Source organism: Engystomops pustulosus, chromosome 5 (genome assembly GCF_040894005.1).
Source record: "Engystomops pustulosus chromosome 5, aEngPut4.maternal, whole genome shotgun sequence".
NCBI classification, from domain to species: domain Eukaryota; kingdom Metazoa; phylum Chordata; class Amphibia; order Anura; family Leptodactylidae; genus Engystomops; species Engystomops pustulosus.
Window position 1 is genome coordinate 98409379 of NC_092415.1, and position 21286 is coordinate 98430664.

Consider the following 21286-nt stretch of genomic DNA (forward strand, 5'->3'; position numbering starts at 1 on the left):
AACAGCTTCCCCTAGAAATAGAATATATTTCTCTGTATACTATTGTCTTTTCTGCAATGTGCTATTGTATGTTGTTTGCAGCTCTCTATAACCCTGCAGCTGCGGGACCCTTAGTAAATGAGCTCCAATGTGTATGTGTTTAAAACTGTGCAGGGGAGCTGGAGTCCTGCATCTATGTCTGTCAGAGCCATACCTTAGTTGGTTTACGGTGAATGGCACCTCCACTTCAACAAAATCCAGCGGCCAGGCACGCCCACCTGTTCCCAGCCCTGCAGCTCTGACGGATTGCGATGGAGAGGCTAGAAGCACTGGACAAGGTAAGTACACCTTTATTTTTTCAACAGTCCTTCAGAGCCCACCTACAGAGTTACACTGTTGGACAACAGAGTGACAACTAGTTTAACCTTCCAAATAGAGACCTTTTTTAGTCTTTCCATGGTTTGATTCCAGGAGACTAAACTTTTAATTTTCCAAAATCTGATATGGGCAAATGAACGCTTGTTTTTTTGTAATTCCCAACAGTTTAATTATTAGGCTAACATAACATAATGCTATAAAATGATTAGCCCATTTCTACAGGGGAACAGACTGGGACTGGGTATAAAGAAGAGGTGCATATGTGTTTGCAGCAGTGCTAAATATAATCATGTGAGTGAATGTATGTAGCAGATTTGAGTCAGTGAATACCCAAGAGGAGTGAATGGATGTAGCAGAGCTTTGCGTGCTGTGGTTATGTGTAACTAACAAGGGATTTGTATTGGATTTCAATTTGTATCAAATATATTTCTTTTTGTATCATTAACTGTGGGGTGTGTCTTAATGGAAGTCTGAAAAAAATATAGTATATGTTTATATGTTGCCATTTTCGGAGTACTAGAACTTTAATCTTAAATCAAAGGAGCATAATTAGGGCGTGTTTCTTGTGCGATGAGATGACATTTTAATTGGTACTATTTAAGGATACATTTAGCTATTTAATCAGGTTTAGTTTAATGGGTTGAACTGCTCTGAGATCTTTGAGATCTCTTTGTGTATGACAGATGTATAAGGTACTAGCTTTTGTATAACAGCCAATCTCCTGCTGCTGACTGCAATGACACTATGAAAATACAATCAAATTAGGACAAACATTCTTGTCTATGTTGGCAACCTGTTAAGATTCATATTACTTTTTGTTACTATTTTACACTATTGAAATAATATTAATCCCTTAGGTAACTTTTAAACTTTATAAAATTCAATATCTTCACATGAAGCAAAACCACAAACCTGGTCAAAAGATCCATGAATAAGGCATCACAACTCTGAAACTAGTCTGTTTTTCTTTTTGGTTAGATCTGTGTGTTCCATAATAAAAGTGATTATAAAATATTGAGAATAAAGCAGGTATTTATTTTCTTATGGTTAATAACTATGTTGTGTTATAACTACACTAAGATCAATTTTTCATATAACATTAATGCCCTATAACAAAATGTAAGGTATCAGCTCACTGCTTTATTGATGACTAGCCTCAATTGATTTCTATTTGCAAATTACATGCTGCAAAAGGTAATTTACTTGAAAATAAGAACTACACTCCATGAAAATTATAGTGTGTTTGTCGCATATATTTTCAATCTCTTTGACAGTTTGGTTCCTCAGACTGATTAAAGTAGCCTATTAAGGGACCATTGAAGCTTAATCATATAATTTATAGGCTTCCTAAGACCTAACTACTAAAGAAACCACTTATGCCTTAGCTGTCAGTTTGCAAATCTCGAATATGATTAACAATTATTCCGTAGTCACTTCAGTGTTGCTGGAAAAGGATACATGCTTTCATTTAAATATATATTACACCAATGTGCTGCTTGTTTTAAATGTAAATCTATCTATATATATTTATGTAGAGCTATTCTTCTCACAAGTACATTCCGAATGCATATTTATTTCTTTTTTGTATTTCTCAAATCGTATAATCAGGGCAAATGAATAAAAAATAAAAATAAAAAAAAACATGTACATGGGTATGAAAGCAAGAACTATTATTTATGCCCAGAAGGCAGCTAGGAATAAGCAGGCTAGAAGTAATTTCACTAGTGATGACTGGACTACTTCACAATGAAATTTCCATTAATCCCATTTTAATGTTTTATGCAAGCAAGCCACATAAGGAGAATTATTTATGTTTTGTTGGTCAGCTCTGAGGATATAATGACTTGTGAAGTTATGCTGAAAAACACGAAAACACAATGGTTTCAACTTCTAAGTCTTGTTTCATGGTTGTTATTCAGTTCTGCAAGCCTAAAGCAGCAACTGCTAGTAAGCATTTAGAAAAGGAAATATATATATACAGGCGGTCCCCAACTTAAGGACACCTGACTTACAGATGATTTCTAGTTACAAACGGACTTCTGGATGTTGGTAATTTACCGTACTTTAGTCCCAGGATACAATGATCAGCTGTAACACTTATTAAAGGTGTCTGCAATTATTGTGACTCCTGGTTCTTATGACAACCCAAAAGTTTTAAAATCCAATTGTCACAGAGACCAAAAAAATGTTCTTATAAATTTTTATTATAATTTAATTATAAAATATAGAGTTCTGACTTCTGACTTCAAATTCAATTTAATAACAAATCTAAAGAACCTATCTGGTACGTAACCCCAGGACTGCCTGTATTCAGAAAAGCAAGTCTTTTTAAACATGGAATATTTGCTTAGTTCCTCAAATGATTATTTGTATTTGATGTAGTAATAGTTTGGGTCTCGAAGAAGAGCAGACCGCGAAACGGCCGTTGCTTCTATACATGTGAGTTGTTGTTGTCCTCCCTCCACTATGTATAATGCTTCTATGTAAGTATACTTTAGCCGGTGAAGGACCGGACCCTTTCCTGTTTATTCATTTCCATTTTTCACTCCACACCTTCAAAAATCTATTACTTTTTTTATTTTTACACGTAAAGAGCTATGTGAGCTTGTTTTCTGCGTAATAAATTGCAATTCATAGTGATGGTATTGAATATTCCATGCCATGTACTGGGAAGCAGGAAAAAAAATTCCAAATGCAATGAAAATGGTGAAAAAAAGCATTTGCGCCATTTTCTTGTGGGCTTAGATATTACGGCTTTCACTGAGCGCCCCAAATGACATGTCTACTTTATTCTTTGAGTTGGTACGATTATGGGGATACCAAATTTGTATAGGTTTTAGAATGTTTTCATACATTTACAAAAATTAAAACCTCCTGTACAAAATTTTTTTAAAATTTTTTGCCATATTCTGGCGCTAATAACTTTTTTATACTTTGTTGTACGGAGCTATGCGTGGTGTAATTTTTTGCAACATTTCAGTGATATCATTTTTAGGACTGTACAACCTTTTGATATCACTTTTTATAGATTTTTTTTATACTTTTCAAAATGGCAAAAAAGTGCCATTTTCGACTTTGGGCGCTATTTTCCTTTACGGGGTTAAACACATTGAAAAACCGTTAATATATTTTGATGGATCGGGAATTTTCAGACGCAGCAATACCTAATGTGTTTATGATTTTTGCTGTTTATTTATATTTATGTCAGTTCTAGGGAAAGGGGGGTGATTTGATTTTTAGGTTTTATTTTTATAAAATTTTTTTAAATCTTTTTTTTTCATTTTTCTTTTTACTATTTTTCAGACTCCCTAATGTACTTTAACCCTAGATCTGATCGATCCTATCATATACTGCCATACTACTGTATGGGGATTTTCCTCCTCATTCAGTACAACGTGCTATCAGGACATTGTAATGAAGGGGTTAAAACTAAATAGCCTCGGGTCTTCGGAAGACCCGAGGCTACCATGGCGACGGATCGCTGCCCCCCTGATGACGTCACGGGGAGTGACGATCCTTGGCATGCGCCACCATCTTTTTGAAGCTGCCGGCAGCTCTGCAGGCAGCAATCGCTGTGATAACACCCACGATCGGTGCTAGAAATATGCAGGAAAGACTTACCGGCTATGGAGAGGGCTCAGCCCGTGAGCCCTCTCCATGCAGCGGGACCTGACTGCCGCCGTGAATACATGGCGGGCGGTCATGAACCAGTTAATAAACGTCACTTGAAGGAAGAAAATACTAAGGAGCGAGTGCCATTCTTTTTGTCTATTATTGCAAGTCTCATTGCATTCTACTTTAATGGATAAATCAATTTTTGTGTACTGGCCACTGAAATCCAGAGTCATTAAGTAGTGCCGTCTATGTTTTTCTCTTCTATAAATTATGTAATAGATTCTTAGAATTATAATAGAATATGCATAATTGTACATTATTACACAGCATGTATAAATTGATCTGGGAACCAAACCTGCGATCTGTACCCCGTCATTTAACACCTACAAACTCTTTAAATGCCACTGACAAACTCTTTTGTATTGTGGCCATTACTAGAGATGAGCAAGCACTAAAATGCTCCTTATACTTCATGTGCTCTGACGTGCATTTTGAGCTGTGAGGTCTTTTATAGAGAGATGTGTACCTTTAATAATAAAGTCCAATCAGTTTAATTAAACACATCTGGACTCCAATGGAATCTTCAGAAGAATCAGAAGCAAATATAAAGTATGTGAGTTAAAATATGTTTCACAGCAAAGGGGCTGAATACTTATGACCATGTGATATTTCAGTTTTCTTGTTTAATAAATTAGCAAAATTATCTAAGTTTTTGTTTTTTTCTGTGAAGAGAATACATGAATGAGCAAAAAAAGAACTTTTTTGATCTTGCCAATTGGCTGCAATGTAACAAAAAGTGAAACATTTAAAGGGGTCTGAATACTTTCCGTACTCAGTGTTTATTGTATATACAATAAAGAATATACAACTCATCGATTACAACCTATGGCAGGCTGTAGTATATTTGATAGGCATTTAGTATATGTTACTAAATTACAGGCCTCTCAGACTTGATGATGCTCTGAATGCCCCCCATGAGATGCTATAGATTAGGTGTAACAGCACCCCACAGTGTGGACTCCTGTGAGCCATAACCACACCATGCTGTACAGTTATGCCATAGTACATATAGGGGTTAAAGCTATCACTTGTCTGGAAGAGTTATTATGATAATAGTGTCTGTGGGAATTAGTGCTATTCAACATAAAAAGCAATTGGGAGGTCAGGCAGTAATGTTGGTTTAGGATGCTCAATTAGTATTACAATGTTTCCCAAAAGTATTATATGTCATGTTATCGAAATTCTTTCATGCATACTTGTCAACACACGTCCTTTGGGACATTACTGTGGAAAAAGACCTTTCTCTGAGCTACTGTCAAATTTAATAGAAATACAATTGTCTATAATTAATTTCTATATTTTAGCTTTTACATTATATTGCTGATATTTTGAACATAGTCCAAAATCAGAAAAATTTATTATTTCTACAGCTTTTGCGGACAGAATTTAATTATCATGATTTACACAGTAGCATTTTTGTAGAGTTCATCCAAACACATTGTTTTTGGAATGAGGTTGGCAGAAACTCATTGGTACCAAGGTAAAACCGTTGCCTATGCTAACCAACCAGAGTTCAGCTTAAATTTCATAAACAGCTGTGAGAAAATGAAATACAAGCTCTGATTGGTTGCCATGAGCAACTAGAATTATTCTGGGGATGAGGGGCTCTATGTAGCTGTGTTACTGGGGGCGAGGCGGCTGTATGTAGTGGTGTTACTGGGGGCAAGAAAGTATGTAGCGGTGTTACTAGGGGTCAGGCAGCTGTATGTAGACATGTAGATGTGTGCATGTAGCTGTGTAAATATGGCCGAGGCGGCTGTATCTAGCTGTGAGAGTGCTAAGAAAGTGGAAAGTGAGCAGGGGGACGTGTATGTATGCTTCACTTAGTGGGGGCCCCCACCAACCTTAATCCGGCTCTGATACTCTTGACTATCTATTAGTTGGTCTACTTTACAACTGAATATTTTGGCATACAGACTGAATTTTAGGTCATGCCCCTCTTCACAATTCCATGCCAAAAATGCTTAAAAATGGTCTACTAACCTCAATAAATGTAAAAAGAACACTGTACACATGGCACCTATGGAGTGAAATTGGAAATATCTTTAAGATTTGCGAAAATATATTCTTATTTGATAAATTTGGTTAAACAGGCTCACTTTCCAACATATTTTTCAAAACTATGGGCATCATTTTTTTTTATAATGGACCCCACAGCTCCTATTTTTCATATTTGCAAAGCCAGTATTCTGGTGTAATAGCTTAATCAATGTTCCTCGCTTCTATTTCTATTATGATGATTGTTTTTTACCAGTAAAAAAGGTATACGCAGGCATTATACAAATAATGTGTATTTTACTATTGATTATTACTGTTATTGTACAAATTTTCTAAATTAATGTTTCCTGTATTAAATTATTCTAAATATCACATTATTCCTATATAACATTATTCCAAACCAATACATAAAATAAACTTATATAAACCAATGTAAATATACGATACAAGAATATATTGTCACGCTATCATACTTGCAAGTATAGCAAACAATGCCAAACAAGTCATCAGACTGTCAAAACTATAGTTACTTGCATTTGGATTATTGATCATTAAATACCATCTTAAATTGTCTCATTAGATTTCACAATTATTCTTATTATGTTGTTATTGTATAATCTGTGCAATATACACATTCTGCATTAAATGTTTATTTTGTAACCTAGTCAAGTGAATCACAATCTATTTCATATCTATAAATAGCTTGATTATAGAAGCGCCTAGCATTTTATTTCAGAGATGCCTTAAGGGTATTCACAGCAAGCATGCAAAATGGGGGAAATGTCAATTTTCTTTGAAAATGTGACATTTGCTCCTCTAGGTTTAGCATGGTCATTTGGGAAAATAATGACTCGGAAATCCAATTTCATCCTTTCTATTTTATTAAAAGAGGTTTATCAGTTCTGACCTCCCAAGACAGGTTATTTACAGTCAACTCTGTAATTCTTGTTTATAAAATCTACTGCTTAGTGGTTTTGTATTGTTCACATTCATAAATGTTGAATGTGTTTGTATGTTTTGCATATCTCTTAAATATCACAATGACCAACAGTTAAATGTCTTATACATTTTACAATATTTAAAAAAAATAAACAATCCCCTCGTCTGGTTGACTATTTCAAACAAAGAAAAAACATTTTTATAGTCAATTTAATGGTTTTCCACAAACATAAACCCTTTTATGACGAAGGGTCATTGATACCTGAATGTCGGGGTTAATAATTGCATTTCTGTTATGTTGTTGTGTTGTATTTCGATTTTTTGCCCATTTTCCTTAAAAAAACATTTTTTTTCTTCTTTTACATACCCTTAAAAGGGCATATTTTCTGTATAATAAATTGTACTTCCTGTTTGCAGTATTTAACTTCACATTTTTATATGTGAGACTGAAGAGAAAATATAGTCCCTGGTAAGAATTGTGAAATTGTGCATAAAACAAATAATCCTTCGACGAGGGATTGAAAATTCTCCATACATCTATGACCACTAAATCCTTAAGGCTTTCATACAGTAAGCTGAAGGATATTTAAGAGATTTGGTGTACACAAGTGATGTTATGGACCCCATAAAGCTAGGACAATGATTACTTACCTTCACTTGACAACATGGTTTCATGTTGCTAGCGCATGCAGGGCATGCAGATAAGATGGCAGCACAAAGTGTCTGCCAGCAGATAGAAGGGAAGGTAGAGAGGGGAGGGGGGTATTTACTGTTGTGCATAAGAATTTTATCCTGACCTGCTTGTGGACATCAAGGATGTCCAGGTGCTTTCTAAGCTCCTGTGTGTTCCTGTGTTCCTGCATTCCTGTTCCCGTGTTCCAGTCTGTTCCCGCTCCTGTGTTCCCATTCCCATCTGCCTGGACCTCCTGATGCTGACCCTGGATTGGACTCTGACCTCTGCATCTCTGCCGCCTGCCCTGACTGCCCACTTAGCCAGACCACGAGACTGTCACCTCCTAAGGTACTTCAACCTTGGTTGCCACCCGGGGCTAGCTTCACCTATGGAATGACCTGGTGGCACCCTGCCGCAGCAAGACAATCCCACTTTGCGGCAGGCTCTGGTGAAGATCAGGTGTCACTTAAATTCCTGTCCCAGGTGTAGGCTATTACCATCTCCCATGGTGGCCAGAGGGTCCACTGATCCTGAACTCTGACAAAATTAATGAGGTGTGTACAGATGTTCTGGTCCTAGTCACTAAATCATAAACATCATACTAGATGTGCTTGGAAGTCAAAATGTTGTTCATGGACGGGCATCCATGACGTAATATCTATTGGCAGAACATCAATTTCACACCAAAACATCGCCACTGTTTCAATAAACCATACCCTGTGGAATTTAGCATTTTTGGAGTGCTGCCTACACTTTTTTAAATTTATTACTGAAGGATCTTGCCAGGATCTAGGAAGGCTCTGCAATCCTTCTATTGAGGTTTTTCTCCACTGTTCGGACTTGGGGCCACATGTATCACTCGTTTTTTCTGTTATTTTTGTGCCTTTTCATACTGGCGCACTGTTTTTGCGCCTTTTTTGTGATTAAATGGTAAACTAGCCGAGCAGCAAAAATAACCAGCTTTCCCTAATTTATCTTACCAATCAAGATGTTTTGCTGCACCTAATGGTATTCATTTCTTTTTATTTAGGTGCAAAAACGGGCGTCGAAAACACTCCAGCCTGAAGGAGGCGTAAACTGAGAAGTGACACTGAGCCCCTGTGCAGAACAGCTCATTTCAAGCAGCAAAGCTCAGCCAGCCACTAGAACAGATAATACAGACACTGCAGACACTACAGACAGGATCTACAGACTCTTTTTACAGTTTATCACTAGAGATGAGCGAGCACTAAAATGCTCGGGTACTCGTTATTCGAGACGAACTTTTCCCGATGCTCGAGTGCTCGTCTCGAATAACGAGCCCCATTGAAGTCAATGGGAGACTCGAGCATTTTTCAAGGGGACCAAGGCTCTGCACAGGGAAGCTTGGCCAAACACCTGGGAACCTCAGAAAAGGATGGAAACACCACGGAAATGGACAGGAAACAGCAGGGGCAGCATGCATGGATGCCTCTGCGGCTGCTTAATCGCACCATTATGCCAAAATTATGGGCAACAGCATGGCCATGACAGAGTGACAGAATGAAACTAGATAGCATCTAAAACATCCAATAATTGACCCTGACACTATAGGGGACGGCACGCAGAGGCAGCGGCAGCAGCGGCAGGCTAGAGAGTGGCATGGCGACATACCCTAAATGGACTCAGGCTTCAAACCAATGGGTGGCAGAGAGGAACCAAAGGAGGTGAGCAAGAAGCGCTCAAATAATATCGGTACATGATAAAAGTTTGCCAGTATATTTTGTGGATTACACAGCAGGGTGGCGACAAAGTTAACATGGAAGTCATGAAAACAACCCAAAATTCTGCCTGACACAGCTCGTTTGATAAGGGGACCATGTATGGAGGCAGTGAACTAGTAGTAGATTAAAGGTGCTGCAGTTAAAACTATGTTAGTTGGATCTTGGCATGGAGCTGGCGCTCCGCTGCCAGGCGAGCTTTCGCCAATCCAAGCCCCTGTCTCTAGGCTACTCCCCAAACAGCACTTCTAAGAACCTTTTGTATAAGATCAAGTGTAGTAGCGTTCTTATAAGTTTAGGATATGGCGGGTGAGGGGAATGTAAACAGATGCGCAAGAAGCGCTGAAATAATATTGGTAAATGATAAAAGTTTGCCAGTATATTTTGTGGATTACACAGCAGGGTGGCGACAAAGTTAACATGGAAGCCATGAAAACAACCCAAAATTCTGCCTGACACAGCTCGTTTGATAAGGGGACTATGTATGCCTACAGTTCATGCCAGTCGCTGCACTGGCTGCCAGTCTCCTTTCGAATACAGTTTAAAATAATAACCCTCATCCATAAAGCTCTGTATAATGCTGCACCCCCCTACCTCTCCTCTCTTATCTCAGTCTATCGCCCAACCCGTGCTCTTAGATCCGCCAGTGATCTTAGATCAACCTCTACCCTAGTGCGGACCTCCCACTCGCATCTCCAAGACTTCTCTAGAGCTGCACCAATTCTATGGAATGCTCTGCCCCGGACTATCAGACTAATACCTAACCTCCAAAGTTTCAAACGTGCTCTTTAAACCCATTTCTTTAGGCAAGCCTATAACACTCATCAACTGCATGAAGTTTTAACTCTTCTACTAACCCGTCCTGTGTCGTCCTCCCATCTGTTATCCAGCAACCAACAGGCACCAGACTTCTCTGCAGTCCCATTCACCCTGGACCTGGTATATAAGATGACGGCTGAGTGGTTCAAGCGACAGCAATTCCATTTATTATATTTTGTTCTATTCCCTAAGAAGAATGGCTTGACCATTAAATATTCTTTTACCTCGTGTTACCCCATCATCTTCATAAACCGTAAGCTCTGGCGAGCAGGGACCTTACTCCTGTTGTTCCATACAAATGTTGTGCTCTGTTACATTACATTTGTATTTGTTTCCTATGATTTGTAAAGCGCTACAGAATATGATGGCGCTATATAAATAAAGATTATTATTATTATTATTATGGAGGCAGTGAACTAGTAGTAGATTAAAGGTGCTGCAGTTAAAACTATGTTAGTTGAATCTTGGGATGGAGCTGGCGCTCCGCTTCCAGGCGAGCTTTCGCCAATCCAAGCCCCTGTCTCTAGGCTACTCCCCAAACAGCACTTCTAAGAACCTTTTGTATGAGATCAAGTGTAGTAGCGTTCTTATAAGTTTGGGATATGGCGGGTGAGGGGAATGTAAACAGATGCGCAAGAAGCGCTGAAATAATATCGGTAAATGATAAAAGTTTGCCAGTATATTTTGTGGATTACACAGCAGGGTGGCGACAAAGTTAACAAGTTTGATGTGGAATGGCCTGTAATAGCTCTTGGGCGGTGTGCCTTTTATCGCCTAGGCTCAGCAGTTTGAGCACCGCCTGCTGTCGCTTAGCGACGGCACTGCTGCTGTGCCTAGAGCTACCGACTGATGGCGCAATGGCCACGGATGGTAATTCGGAGGAGGAGGAGGTGGAGGAGGGGTGGGAGGAGGAGGAGGTATAGTAGGCCTTTGAGACCTGGACCGAGGTAGACCCCGCAATCCTCTGCGTCGGCAGTATATGACCAGCCCCAGGGTCAGACTCGGTCCCAGCCTGCACCAAGTTAAGTGTAGTAGCGTTCTTATAAGTTATAAGATATGGCGAGTGAGGGGAATGTAAACAGATGCGCAAGAAGCGCTGAAATAATATCCCTAAATGGTAAAAGTTTGCCAGTATATTTTGTGGATAACACAGCAGGGTGGCGACAAAGTTAAAAACTTTGATGTGGAATCCATGAAAACAACCCAAATTTCTGCCTGACACACCTCGTTTGATAAGGGGACGATGTATGGAGGCAGCTATATGGACGACTTTTGGAGGTAGCAATGGAAACAACGTGTGGAGGCTGCTATGGAGACAATTTAATTTGGATAGTGCCTGTATGTGGCAGTCCAAAAAAGTTTTCAAACCAGAGGAGCAGGTAGGTGGCCCTCCAGAAAAATGAAATAGATTGAGTGCCTGTATGTGGCAGTCCAAAAAAGTTTTCAAACCAGAGGAGCAGGTAGGTGGCCCTCCAGAAAAATTGAATAGATTGAGTGCCTGTATGTGGCACTCACAAAAATTGTTTAAAACAGAGGACCGGGTGGGTGGCCCTCCAGAAAAATTAAATGCATACAGTACTATAGCTAGAGCGAGTGGGCCCTGTCAAAAAATAGCCAGTTTCCTCTGCTTTAGTGTACAAATAGGAGGAGAAGGAGGAAAATGAGGAGGAGTGCATAAATTATTCAGGTTGAGCTTCCTTCACCTGGTGGAGATTGGAAATTATGAGAAATCCAGGCTTTATTCATCTTAATAAGCGTCAGCCTGTCAGCGCTGTCAGTCAACAGGCGTGTACGCTTATCGGTGATGATGCCACCAGCTGCACTGAAAACCCGCTCGGACAAGACACTAGCGGCAGGGCAGGCAAGAACCTCCAAGGCGTACAGCGCCAGTTCGTGCCACATGTCCAGCTTTGAAACCCAGTAGTTGTAGGGAGCTGTGTGATCATTTAGGACGATGGTATGGTCAGCTACGTACTCCCTCACCATCTTTCTGTAAAGATCAGCCCTACTCTGCCGAGACTGGGGACAGGTGACAGTGTCTTGCTGGGGTGACATAAAGCTGGCAAAAGCCTTGTAAAGCGTACCCTTGCCAGTGCTGGACAAGCTGCCTGCTCGCCTACTCTCCCTCACTACTTGTCCCGCAGAACTACGCACTCTGCCGCTAGCGCTGTCAGAAGGGAAATAGTGTTTCAGCTTGTGCACCAGGGCCTGCTGGTATACATGCATTCTCACACTCCTTTCCTCTCCAGGGATCAGAGAGTGGAAAGATTTTGCTTGTACCGTGGGTCCAGCAGAGTGAATACCCAGTAATCGGTGCTGGAATAAATTCTTTGAACGCGAGGGTCACGGGATAGGCAGCCTAGCATGAAATCTGCCATATGCGCCAGAGTACCAACGCGTAAGAATTCACTCCCCTCACTGGCCTGACTGTCCATTTCCTCCTCCTCCAACTCCTCTTCTTCTGCCCATACACGCTGAACAGTGAAGGACTCAACAATGGTCCCCTCTTGTGTCTCGCCAACATTCTCCTCCTCTTCCTCCTCATCCTCCTCCACCTCCACCTCCTCCGATATGCGCTGAGAAACAGACCTAAGGGTGCTTTGGCTATCAACAAGGGAATCTTCTTCCCCCGTCTCTTGTGACGAGCGCAAAGCTTCCGACTTCATGCTGATCAGAGAGTTTTTCAACAGGCCAAGCAGCGGGATGGTGAGGCTGATGATGGCGGCATCGCCACTGACCATCTGTGTTGACTCCTCGAAGTTACTCAGCACCTGACAGATATCAGACATCCACGTCCACTCCTCATTGTAGACTTGAGGAAGCTGACTGACCTGATTACCAGTTCTGGTGGAAGTTGACATCTGGCAGTCTACAATCGCTCTGCGCTGCTGGTAAACTCTGGATAACATGGTTAATGTTGAATTCCACCTGGTGGGCACGTCGCACAACAGTCGGTGAGCAGGCAGTTGGAGGCGGCGCTGCGCTGCCCTGAGAGTGGCAGCATCTGTGCTGGACTTCCTGAAATGCGCACAGATGCGGCGCACCTTCGTGAGCAAATCAGACAGATTGGGGTATGTCTTGAGGAAACGCTGAACTATCAGATTTAACACATGGGCCAGGCATGGCACATGTGTCAGTCTGCCGAGTTGCAGAGCCGCCACCAGGTTACGGCCGTTGTCACACACAGCCATGCCTGGCTTCAGGTTCAGCGCTGCCAGCCACAGATCAGTCTGCGCCGTGATGCCCTGTAATAGTTCTTGGGCGGTATGCCTTTTATCGCCTAGGCTCAGCAGTTTGAGCACCGCCTGCTGTCTCTTAGCGACGGCACTGCTGCTGTGCCTAGAGCTAGCGACTGATGGCGCCATGCCCACGGATGGTCGTTCGGAGGAGGAGGTGGAGGAGGGGTGGGAGGAGGAGGAGGCATAGTAGGCCTGAAAGACCTGGACCGAGGTAGGCCCCGCAATCCACGGCGTCGGCAGTATATGACCAGCCGCAGGGTCAGACTCGGTCCCAGCCTCCACCAAGTTAACCCAATGTGCCGTCAGCAACATATAGTGGCCCTGCCCGGCAGCACTCGTCCACGTGTCCGTGGTCAGGTGGACCTTGTCAGAAACGGCGTTGGTCAGGGCACGGATGATGTTGTCTGACACGTGCTGGTGCAGGGCTGGGACGGCACATCGGGAAAAGTAGTGGCGGCTGGGGACCAAATACCGAGGGGCGGCCGCCGCCATGAGGTTGCGAAAGGCCTCGGTCTCTACTAGCCTATAGGGCAGCATCTCCTGGCTAAGCAATCTGGAGATGTGGACATTAAGGGCTTGGGCGTGCGGGTGGGTTGCACTATATTTCCGTTTCCGTTCCAGCGTCTGGGGTATGGAGAGCTGAACGCTGGTGGATGCTGTGGAGGATCGTGGAGGCGACGATGGGGTTTTTGTGCCAGGGTCCTGGGCAGGGGGCTTACTATCAGCTGACACAGGGGAAGGAGCAGTGGTGTGCATGGCCGGAGGTGAACTGGCTTGGTGCCACTGAGTGGGGTGTTTAGCATTCATATGCCTGCGCATACTGGTGGTAGTTAAGCTAGTAGTGGTGGAACCCCTGCTGATCCTGGTTTGGCAAAGGTTGCACACCACAGTCCGTCGGTCATCCGGTGTTTCCTTAAAGAACCTCCAGACTTCTGAAAATCTAGCCCTCGCCGCGGGAGCCCTCGCCACGGGAGCTTCACTACGTGACACATTTGGCGCTGATGCACCTGCTCTGGCCCTGCCTCTCCGTCTGGCCCCACCACTGCCTCTTCCAACCTGTTCTGGTCGAGGACTCTCCTCCGTCTCAGAAGCACTGTGTTCACCCGGCCTCTCAACCCAGCTTGGGTCTGTCACCTCATCATCCTCCGATCCCTCAGTCTGCTCCCCCCTCAGACTTCCTGCCCTGACAACAACTTCACCACTGTCTGACAACCGTGTCTCCTCATCGTCGGACACCTCTTTACACACTTCTTCCACTACGTCAAGAAGGTCATCATCACCCACAGACTGCGACTGGTGGAAAACCTGGGCATCGGAAAATTGCTCAGCAGCAACCGGACAAGTGGTTTGTGACTGTGGGAAGGGTCCAGAAAACAGTTCCTCAGAGTGTGCCGGTTCAAATGCCAAATTTTCATGGGAGGGGGCAGACTGGGGGGGAGGAGGCTGAGGTGCAGGAGCTGGAGGAGTGCCGATTTCGGTGACATGGGTGGACTGCGTGGAAGACTGACTGGTGGACAAATTGCTCGAAGCATTGTCGGGAATCCACAACATCACCTGTTCGCACTGTTCTGGCCTCAACAGTGCTCTACCACGAGTCCCAGTAACTTCAGACATGAACATAGGGAGTGTAGCTCTGCGGCGTTCCCCTGCTCCCTCATCAGCAGGTGGTGTCTCACCCCGCCCAGGACCACGGCCTCTGACCCCTGCAGTAGTTGGACGCCCACGTCCCCGCCCTCATCCTCTACCCCTAGCCCTCGGGTTAAAAATTTTGAAAATGAAAGTTATAACTTTAATTTTTTTTTAACTTTTTTTTGTGTTTTTTTTTTTTTGTGTTTTTTAGTTTTTAAAACCAAACGATGCTATCCTATTGCTATGGCTATTTTCTAGCCAAGTATGAAAGCACACTGCTATGCCAGATGAGATGAAGCTGAGTTATGAAAAAATAAACGTAAAATAAAAAGGAAATGGCAGACTGTGCCTAATTGAAATCCAACCCCTAATAAATTTTCCCACTTCGGTCTTTGCGATGGATATGTGCGTCACTAAGCGCTAAACACAGCGGTCGCACGTCTCACTCCAAATTCCTCACAATTTGATAGTAGATGCACTGCAGCAACTACAGCCAAAAGCAGATCAACCAGAAATAAAATATATATAACGCTACTGTAGGCTTAAGTAAGCCGTTTGGATTCTCCTTTGGCTATTTTCTAGCCAAGTATGAAAGCACACTGATGAGATGACGCTGAGTTATGAAAAAATAAACGTAAAATAAAAAGAAACTGCCAGACTGTGCCTAATTGAAATCCAACCCCTAATAAATTTTCCCACTTCGGTCTTTGCGATGGATATGTGCGTCACTAAGCGCTAAACACAGCGGTCGCAAGTCTCACTACAAATTCCTCACAATTTGCTAGTAGATGCACTGCAGCAAGGACAGCCACCAGCAGATCAACCAGAAATAAAATATATATAACGCTATTGTAGGCGTAAGTAAGCCGTTTGGATTCTCCTTTGGCTATTTTCTAGCCAAGTATGAAAGCACACTGATGAGATGACGCTGAGTTATGAAAAAATAAACGTAAAATAAAAAGAAACTGCCAGACTGTGCCTAATTGAAATCCAACCCCTAATAAATTTTCCCACTTCGGTCTTTGCGATGGATATGTGCGTCACTAAGCGCTAAACACAGCGGTCGCAAGTCTCACTACAAATTCCTCACAATTTGCTAGTAGATGCACTGCAGCAAGGACAGCCACCAGCAGATCAACCAGAAATAAAATATATATAACGCTATTGTAGGCGTAAGTAAGCCGTTTGGATTCTCCTATGGCTATTTTCTAGCCAAGTATGAAAGCACACTGCTATGCCAGATGAGATGACGCAGAGTTATGAAAAAATAAACGTAAAATAAAAAGTAAATGGCAGACTGTGCCTAATTGAAATCAAACCCCTAATAAATTTTCCCACTTTGGTGTTTGAGGTGGATATGTGTGTCACTAAGAGCTAAACACAACGGTAGCAAGTCCCCCTGCAAATTCCTCACAATATGGTACTAGCTGCAAATAAAAAAAAAAAAAAGTATAACGTTATTGTAGCCCTAAGAAGTGCTGTTGGGTTCTTGTAGAATCACTCCTGCCTAACACTATTCTAATTGAACAGCCTAACGCTTTCCCTGACCAGCAGCAGCTCTCTCCCTAGCGGCATCCAGACACAGAATGATCCGAGCAGCGCGGGCAGCGGCTAGTCTATCCCAGGGTCACCTGATCTGGCCAGCCAACCACTGCTATCGACGTGTAAGGGTACCACATCATGCTGGGTGGAGTGCAGAGTCTCCTGGCTTGTGATTGGCTCTGTTTCTGGCCGCCAAAAAGCAAAACGGCGGGAGCTGCCATTTTCTCGAGCAGGCGAAGTATTCGTCCGAGCAACGAGCAGTTTCGAGTACGCTAATGCTCGAACGAGCATCAAGCTCGGGCGAGTATGTTCGCTCATCTCTATTTATCACCTTCTATTTACAAAATATTCTGCAAAATCCTCAGCTCAGAGCAAGAGCTGAGAACTTTGCAGAATGTTGCAGATAGTACAGACAAGTGTCCCCTGTGTATTTCTGCACAGTATCCCCCTCAGACACACACCGGAGTGAAGTTGGCCCCCCCACCTTGTTCAAACCAAACAAAATTGGTTTATGCTACATTTGTGCTAGTTTGTGCAGCAGAAATTTTTGTTTGTGCCGCTATCATTTTTAAGATTTTAATAAAAGTTTCCAGAGGTCATCAGAGGTCAACCAGCCCCCCCACATTGCCCAAATCAAACAAAACTGGGACCGAACAATTCTGCTACATTTGTGCTGCTCAAATTTTTGTTTGTGCTGCTTTTGTTTTGAATATATGAACAAAAAATTAAAGTTCAAAAGTTCAACCAGCCCCCCCCCATTAACTGAATCAAACAAAACTGGTGTCAAACGTGAGTGCTATGTTTGTGCAGCAAAAAATTTTCGTTTGTGCCACTATAATTTTTAAGGTATGTTCAGATGTTTAAAGGTGTTTAGGATGAACTGGTAAAAACAAACTTAGTGACACTTCCCTGGATTGATCACCAGGAGGAGCTAACAAACACATTGTACTTTGGAAGAAATGAACTCTGATGACCTCTACAAAAAAGTATGATTTTTTGGTTGACCTCTGATGACCTCTGGAAACTTTCATTAAAATCTTAAAAACGATAGCGGCACAAATGAAAATTTCTGCTGCACAAACCAGCACAAACATAGCACAAACCAATTTTGACACCAATTTTGTTTGATTTGAACAAGGTGGGGGGCCAACTTCACTCAGGTAAAAAATGTACATTTCAGAACGCAAGTCTTACATATATGCATATGTGTTCTGGGCAAGTCCCAGTTGCTTTTATGTTTCATTTAAAACCAGAATTAAAAAAACAATGTGTGAGGCAATGCAAAGGTTATGCTCGGCCAAACTGCAGTAATCATTATATTAAACAATAACATGATGATTTTTTAATTTATAGCATTACTCTTTTTATTTCATATATAAGCGAATGCTAATGATTATGAAATAGCATTATGACTCAATAACCTGGCTGTAAGCAGGTGTTTATAGATAGTCTTATATCTATGCTTTAACCAGTACTCAAACCAAATCACTTATTGTCAGATAGCGTCAACTCCATTGTAAAGGCATGTGAGGAAGATTCTAGCTTTATTTGGTGCAGAAATCTTGAAGAAATGCAGTTTACAATGGTGTGAAAAGAAGATAATTTGCCAGGGTATCAAAAACATTCAGATATATGCTTTTCCTGACAAAGATGGCTGCTAACATGAGGGAGAGGGGAGGAGTTACGATACTACAGATAGAGAACAGGAAGACAGAAGGGTCAAAAGGCAAAGCAGTATAACATGGATAATCTAATTTGCATACTGACACCACTATTGTGATACTCCTGCAGGGAGAATTATCCACTGATTTTTAAGACAAATTAAATGGATAATCTAATTTGCATACTGACACCACTATTGTGATTGTTGAGAGCAAACGATTTATGAAGCTAAAATATGCAGAGTGCCAACAGGGCAACCTTAGTGTAAAGTTGTACACAGTAAAATAACATCAAGTAAACTTCAGAGAAATTGCAAGAACTGTATGTCATTAACCATTTGCCATCAAAGGGGTTATCCGGGTTTAAAAATCTTTTTATGGCCGGGCTGGGGAGGGCTAGTTAAACATAATAAACATGGACTTACCTCCTCCGGTGCCGGCGATGTCCTGCGCCGCGGTCACTTCGATCCGTGCCCCTGTAAACAAACAGGGGCACGGAAGCCGTGCACAGGGAGCTTCTGGTCTGCGTTGTGGACGGCTCCTCCCATCCGTCCCTATCTCTCAGCGTTGTAAGCGCTGAGAGATGGTGCGCATGGGAGCATCCGGCCGGCCAGAAGCTCCCTGTGTGCCGGTGTAATGAAACCGGCGCACGGAGAAGACGGGCCGCGGCGCGGGACATCGGCAGCACCGGAGGAGGTAAGTACATGTTTATTATGTTTAAATAGCCCTCCCCAGCCCGGCCATAAAAAAATTTTTAAACCCGGATAACCCCTTTAATTTATAAGGGCAGAGAGTTTATCAATGAAAAGGATTTCCATGCACAGTTAATAACAGGGTTGTGAATTTCTCAAATGAACGTTACAGACAACCCTAAAATTGTGCTGACAAATCATATTTCTAATGACATGTTTCTTGCAATCTGGTAAAATAATAGTCTATAAAAAAACAGAGGAGTCTTAAAGAAAATGGGAACTCAAGATCTTTATTTTATATATTATAGATATTTGATATATTATAGATAAAGATCAGTACATCTGCAGGTTTTCCAGGTTTTCTTCAGAAGGCAGAGGATACAATCAGTGGCAGATTAAGTGTCCCATGGGCCCTGGGCTGTTCACACGAATATGTCCCCCCAACATCCAGACCAACATGTGCCTTAATGTTTGGACTTAAGTACAACTATGTATACTCTATATCCTTAATCTTGTATTGTTCATAAAAGTTTTTTAATAATGAACTTTATTTTTTTTTTGTTTAAATCATTTTTATTATTTTTGGTTTTAGGAACAAAAGCATAACAAGCCCTGGTTACATTTCCAAATCTGTAAGGATAATAATTGAATTTAGCTCACGCAGGAGCTTCTGAATGTTAGGGTCGGGCTATAGCAACATTTATATGCATGGAAAAGGGAGGGTGGGGAAGAGAAAGGTGATGGGGTAGGATAGGATAGGTGGGTGTCCTTTTTATTGACGAGGCAGGAATTGTATGAAAGATGCCAGTAGTCCATTCAATCCTGTAGATCGTTCCGTTCAAGATCTTAGGAGAGTGTTTATCCGAGAACTTTCGTACATCACTTAGGTTAGACCTAGTGGAGTTGGTAAGTCCTGGATCTAGCATCAATCTAGTGTATCTCTTGTCTGGTTGGATAAGGGGGGAAAGGGGGTGAGGGAGGGGAGAGAGGGTGGAACAGGGGGATATATAGAACAGTAGATACCTTGCATCCACAACGGATGTGATATGACTGTGAAAGCATAATATATCTTTTGATTCTTACAGTTACCGTTTGAGTGCAGGAATACAACGTGTCTTAACATAACTTAACAACTATGAGTCCATTCGTGAGTCCTTGGGACTTCCAGGATTCGTTTAGAGTACCTTTCTTTAGATGACAGCAACAGTGGTGTCAGCTCACCTGGATCGTTGATTATGGACCCACGTGGATCGGTATAGCACGGACTCTCTTCCGCCTCCTCCGGATTGTAAGTAACTTGAAAACGCTTTGTCCAGCTCATGAACACAGATCCACTTGCGTTTTTTGATAAAAGCAGGTATTCTTTATTGTTCACATCAAAGACAATGTAAAAGTCACATGGAGTCATCACTTGAATAAATGAATAATCGCCTACACGTTTCGGGTAGGTACTCTACCCTTATTCATGGCTGACTTGAGATGTGCTGTTGATGGATTTAAATAGTAACGTGTACCATCACGTGATCGGACCTTGGACGGAAACACCCGGTCCCGTCCCAGGTGAGACTCACTAGTATCATTTGTGTGAGTTCCATCTAAACACATCTCAGTCTACATATACAGACAGAAAAAATTATAATGTTAAAACCATTAAAGCATTAAAAAACATGAGGATAAGTGAGAACAAAACTGTTATTCATAAACTATTGACCCTGTTTCTAACATCACATAATTTTCAGTATTGACAGATGACGTCAAGTCTTTTATTTAACCCCTTGGGTACTCGAGTCTCCAACGAGAAAATCCAAAATGTTTCTCTGTTAAGGAGTTTTCTTTTATGATCACCCCCACGTATAGGTTTCAAAACTTTTTCTATGCCCATGCAACTAAAGGCACTGCAATCGCTGCCATGTACATTTTGGAAATGTCTTGAAGCCAGAGACATTTACCGCATCCTTATTCTTGGCGTCAGACAAATGACGGCGAATGCGTATCTTCAGTGGTCCACTAGTGCATCCCACATACTGGATCTCACCTGGGACGGGACCGGGTGTTTCCGTCCAAGGTCCGATCACGTGATGGTACACGTTACTATTTAAATCCATCAACAGCACATCTCAAGTCAGCCATGAATAAGGGTAGAGTACCTACCCGAAACGCGTAGGCGATTATTCATTTATTCAAGTGATGACTCCATGTGACTTTTACATTGTCTTTGATGTGAACAATAAAGAATACCTGCTTTTATCAAAAAACGCAAGTGGATCTGTGTTCATGAGCTGGACAAAGCGTTTTCAAGTTTCTTTAGATGAGGTATGTCGCG